A 6,150-nucleotide genomic window follows, 5' to 3' on the forward strand; every position below is an offset into this window, starting at 1 on the left:
TTATGCCACAGTAGATTGCCGAACTAAAAGGGTGTATTTCCATTTTCCAAAGGAGGCAGTCCTTGAATGGAGAGGTAATATTGGTGCACCAAGAGGTAAATTTATTTCTTATTTTAAGGCAAAAAGAATGATTTCCAAAGGTTACATATATCATCTAGTTAGAGTGAAGGATATAGATGAGGAGCCACCAACTCTTCAAACTATTCCGGTGGTAAATGAATTTCCTGATGTATTTCCTGAAGACCTTCCAGGTTTGCCTCCTGAACGAGAAGTGGAGTTTCGTGTTGATGTGATTTCAGGCGTCCAACTAATCTCAGTTCCTCCGTATAGAATGGCCCCGGAAGAATTACGAGAATTGAAAGAGCAATTGAAAGACTTGCTAGAGAAAGGATTCATAAGGCCTAGTATGTCTCCCTGGGGCGCACCAGTGTTATTTGTGCGTAAGAAAGATGGTTCATTGAGAATGTGTATTGACTACCGGCAACTGAATAAGTTGACTATTAAAAATAAATATCCCCTCCCAAGAATTGATGATTTATTTGATCATTTACAAGGCGCCAAGTGTTTCTCAAAGATTGATTTGAGGTCAGGTTACCACCAAGTGAGGGTCAAAGAGAAGGATATATCCAAGACAACTTTTCGAACATGGTACGGTCATTATGAGTTCCTAATCATGTCATTTGGGCTAACAAATGCACCCGCAACTTTTATGGATTTGATGAATAGAGTGTTTAAGCCATTCTTAGATGTGTTCGTGATAATTTTTATAGATGATATTCTAGTTTATTCCAGATCAGAAGAGGACCATGCCAATCATTTACGACAGGTATTGCAGATTCTTCGTGATCGTAAGCTATGTGTAAAGTTCTCTAAATGTGTGTTTTGGTTAAAATCGGTGGGATTCTTGGGTCATATTGTATCTAGTGAAGGAATAAAGGTTGATACTCAAAAGATAGAAGCCGTGAAGAGTTCGCCAAGTCCCACAACGCCTACAGAGATTCGTAGTTTTCTTGGGTTGGCAGGTTATTATAGAAGGTTTTTCTTCAATTTCTGCACCTTTAACCAAGCTAACACTCAAAGCATCCAAGTTTCAATGGAATGATGCCCATGAAAGGAGTTTCCAAAATCTGAAGAATAAGTTGACTTCTACACCCGTATTGGTACTTCCAGAAGGCACATAAGGGTATGCAGTGTATTGTGATACTTCAAAAATTGTCTTAGGATGTGTATTGATGTAGCATGGTAAAGTAATAGCATAAGCCTCCAGACTATTGCGGCCACATGAGAAAAACTATCCTACACACGATCTCGAGCTAGCAGCAGTTATATTTGCTTTAAAGATATGGCGCCACTACTTGTATGGGATTCATGTTGACATATATACTGATCATAAGAGTTTGCAATATATCTTTAGCCAGAAGGATCTAAATTTGAGGCAACGGAGGTGGCTTGAATTATTAAAAGACTATGATGTTGATATCTTGTATCATCCAAGGAAAGCAAATATGGTAGCTGATGCACTAAGTCGTAAGGCTATGATAGCGTCTATAGAAAGGAAAGGGATGATTAAAGATCTCCACCAACTAGCTAATTTGGGGGTTCGCCTTCTTGAAACTCCAGATGAGGGGCTTAGTGTACATAATGCAGCAGAATCTTCATTAGTAGCTGAAGTAAAAGAGAAGCAATATGTAGATACAATTTTATTACAGCTTAAGGAGAATGTACAATGTGGTACGACTAAGGCATTTGAGCTTACGCGGGAAGGAGTACTTCAGTGCCAAAATAGATTATGTGTGCCTGATGTAGATGGGCTAAGAAAGAGGATTATGATAGAGGCACATAAAATTTTATAATTTGTGATTTTGACATGTTATAATTTTTTTGTAGCTATAAAATTTTTGAAGCTTGTAGTTTTTAAAAAATGTGTAATATTTATATTTATGTGACTATTGAAATTTATTCAACTTTCTATGTATAGAAGAAAAGAAACTTCAACAATTTTTTAGGAAATTGATGCAAGACTTTCTAGAAAGATGCCTGAATGAGTTACTTGCAAGTTTCATCTTTCATTTTTACTGGTTCATTATTTCAAAAATAAATTTTTATTTTTACTTATTATTTTTAATATATCAAGAGAATATATTTTTTTTTCATGTTTTATATTTTGCATTAATTACTAATTCTTCATGTCATTTTTCAATACTTATAATACGTAAACATCAACTTTTCATTTCTAAAAAAATTTGCACAAAGCATAAGACTATTCAAGAATTCAAGATCTACACCAATTATCACTCTTATAGACTTGGTAGGGTCCAAAGAAAGTCCCCACTCCAAGTTCTAAACACGTTCTTGGAAAATTGGTTCTATCAAACTCGAGTTGTCTTCGTCAAACTTTTCTTCCTTCTTAAAAAAAAGGCAGCCCGATGGACAAAGCATCTTGCATTAGCAGAGTCTACTTTTTCTTCTTTGAAATTGCGTTAACTAAGCTTCAACCACAAGCTAGTCTTGTTACTATAAAAATTAATATTTTAAGTTATTAATTATTGTGATTTGTGGTAACAAATTAGTTTTGAATATGATATCCAATTAAATAAATAAATAAAAAATTACTTTCAATATGTAGTTATAGTTAATTAATATAAATAATAGAATATATTAAATATTTAAATCATTATGATGAAATAATAAAATTATTATATATTGAAACATGGTATATAATTAAATGGAAGTAGAAGAATTTTTTGATAATTGCGTGAGAGTGAGAGGTGGCCTAAACCACCTCTTCTATATAATAGAAAAGAAAAGAAACTTCAACAATTTTTTAGGAAATTGATGCAAGACTTTCTAGAAAGATGCTTACTTGCAAGTTGCTTCCTCCATTTTTACTGGTCCATTATTTCAAAAATAATTTTTTATTTTTACTTATTATTTTTAATATATCAAGAGCAGATATTTCTTTTTTCATGTTTTATATTTAGCATTAATTACTTATTCTTCATATCATTTTTCAATACTTATAATACGTAACATCAACTTATCATATCTAAAAAATTTTCACAAAGCATAAGACTAATCAAGAATTCAAGATCTACACCAATTATCACTCTTATAGACTTTTCTTTCTCCTTTAAGAAACGGACAGTCTGGTAGGGTCCAAAGAAAGTCCCCACTCCAAGTTCTAAACACGTTCTTGAAAAATTGGTTCCATCAAACTCTAGTTGTCTTCGTCAAACTTTTCTTCCTTCTTAAAAGAAGGGCAGCTTGGTGCACAAAGCATCTTGCATTAGCAGGGTCTACTTCTTTTTCTTCTTCGAAATTGCATTACCTAAGCTTCAACCACAAGCTAGTCTTGGTAAGCTATATGAATCCTCACTATTCACTGAAAATGACTTGGTGACCTTCGTGGAATTGCTTACTCCTAAGTAATAAAAGTTTGATGCTTGTATGAACCTGTACGAAAACTTAATCATTAAAGAACCTTTCAATTCAAATTTATATAGAGATTTCTTATGCCCTTAATTCATACTCAATTTTCCTACGACACTTAAGACGTGACCTTTACACCTAGATCCAATAAAATTCCTAGATTCAGGTCCAAGTACATATGAAGAGCGGTCATATTTGTTTTATCTTTAGCTCGAACGTTCAGGGTGTTACATATTCTCAACCTAGGAGTCATCAACTCGCAGACTAACACCAAAGATAGCAATAAAAGAATTTGGCCTTTAAGGCAAACTTTTCGCTCCAAAAGGTCCCTTTTCCAATAATTTTTTCTTATCTTTCGCTCTAATATTTCAGAAGAAAACCATAACACATGCAACCATCTTTGTCTAAAATTGACTGAAACAGAAAAATGCATTGACTTGACAATGTGAACTACTGATAGTTTTCTGCATTCATTTGTGTGACACATCAAATGATTAATTCTAAATTGCCATTTTTGCTATATATATATATATATACACCTCATCAAAATTATTGAATAGACACACAAAGCAAACATTTCTTGATTTCTTGATCATGCAATGGATTGAATATATGGTTAATATGTCACGTCTGGGATCCTGCACTGTCTTCCATCAGCAGGTAAATTATCGTGCAAAATTGGCTCGACCTAGCACACTATGTAAGGCGCTGTATGCATACTAGATTTCCATCCTAACCTTATTCCTCATATGTAAAGTTATAAAGAAACCACACAGATTCAAAAACATAGTAGAGTTTGCACACCTGTTACACTGTCAATCAATTAACATATTCTATTATGTGACTTAATGGTATCTAATGTTTGAGAATGACATTCTCTATTCTTTTGGCTACTTAAATATACTTGGCTAGATCAATTATTGATCCAATAAAGTATTCTTTTTTAATAAAATAGGTCCACATAATTTGTGTGATGTAGCTTTCTTTGAAATTTCTACGGCAAGACTTGAAAAATATAACATATTTCTCACTCACAATTTATTATCTTTCTTGGCTTAATTTCCTCCGTTCTTTATTTTTTGTTTTTGAGAGATGCGCAGCCCATTAACGAGTTCAATTGAACTCATTTTTCTCAGACATGAAACACAAATATATTATGAATCCTCACATTTCAATCATGAGACGATTTGTATAGTTGAACATGTCTAGTAAGAATTTATATAGGCGATTTCAACTTTTATGGGACTGAGGCATAATCATTGTCCTCAATAATGCAAATATGTTACATTACGGTGTTGTATTCTATTTGTTATTGTTTTGCCCGTTTTTTTTCTTCCATGTTCCAAGTACCTGGATTTGGTTTCTGACACTGGAAATTCTTTATTTGTTTTGACAGTTTTATTTTATTTAAAAAGCAAACGTACACGTACTTGGACAAGCAAGAATTTTTTTTTTTTTTTAAAAAGCAAAAACAAAACAATTTATTTTCTTAGACAAAATAGACCCAACTGGCATTTTCCTTGGCAAGACTAAAGACTTGAGCATTGACATAGAGAATGACACCTTCTAAACTTGGAATAGAAAGTTCAAGGCAAAACACATACAAACTTAGAGCATATGGAGATAATTTCTTCCCTAATTTCTCTGTTTTGATCGCATTTTTTTCAATAACAGTGGTGATCAAACTAACTTGTGTATTGAATACGTGCTACCTTTCACCAGTAACTATGAAAGAACAGTCTCTCATTCACCAAATTTTATTTTCATTTGTCTATGGTATGTTGAAATATATGAAACAGCAGTCTCTCACTCACCAATAGAAAAAAATGTATAATAGCATTGGACTTAACGAATCAGTGGTATTGAATATATGAACATCATGTCATGTCTGGTCTCCTGCACTGTATTAGAGATTTCGTAGACTGATGTTAGTCTTTGAATTTGTTCAGTTGATCTATTATAATGACCATGTGACCGTATGTTGAAACTTCTGCATCTCTTATATTGTTTGATTGACGTATGTGGTTCACATGTATATTTTTAAGTTGAATGGAATTTGTGTAAATAATGCCATGTACCTTGTGTTTTCAAAATAAATGGTAGATTTCATTAGTCTAAAAAAATCTTTTAAGTAGAATTCCACTGAATAAGCCATTATGTAATCGACAAGTTAAATTTGACTGAAAGTGACTAGGTAACCTTCTTGGAATTGATTACTCCAAAGCAATATGCAGATGTAGATTTTTCTTTGCTTAATTTGTAGTTCACAATATTTGTCTAGTTAGACTAAATGAATCAGTAATAGAATATATGAACTATTTTCCATCGACAGAGTATATTCTCGTGGAAAATTGGTTCTATCAAACTCGAGGTCTTTTCCTTTTTAATTCTTGACTTGAAATGTTTTAGTCAAGCTTTCTACACCAATTAATGCTCATCTAGTCTTTTCTCTTCCCTCTAAAAATTAAACTTAATAAAATAATTGTTTCCAACTTGTACGATTAATATTCTAAAGAAACATTATCCTGCATCATGTAAGATTAGGTTATAGTTAAATCTAATATTATTTCATAACAAGATTAAATAAATAAATGAATGCTTGATCGTTTTACTTATTTCCTGGCTGGTAACGTTGTGGTAGTTACCTAAAGATGTACTATGTGGAATAACATCATCGAGGCATTCCATCATGGCTCATTAAAAGAAAAATTATCATGTTGA

The sequence above is a fragment of the Capsicum annuum genome, chromosome 8, assembly GCF_002878395.1.
Source record: "Capsicum annuum cultivar UCD-10X-F1 chromosome 8, UCD10Xv1.1, whole genome shotgun sequence".
Taxonomy (NCBI): Eukaryota; Viridiplantae; Streptophyta; class Magnoliopsida; order Solanales; family Solanaceae; genus Capsicum; species Capsicum annuum.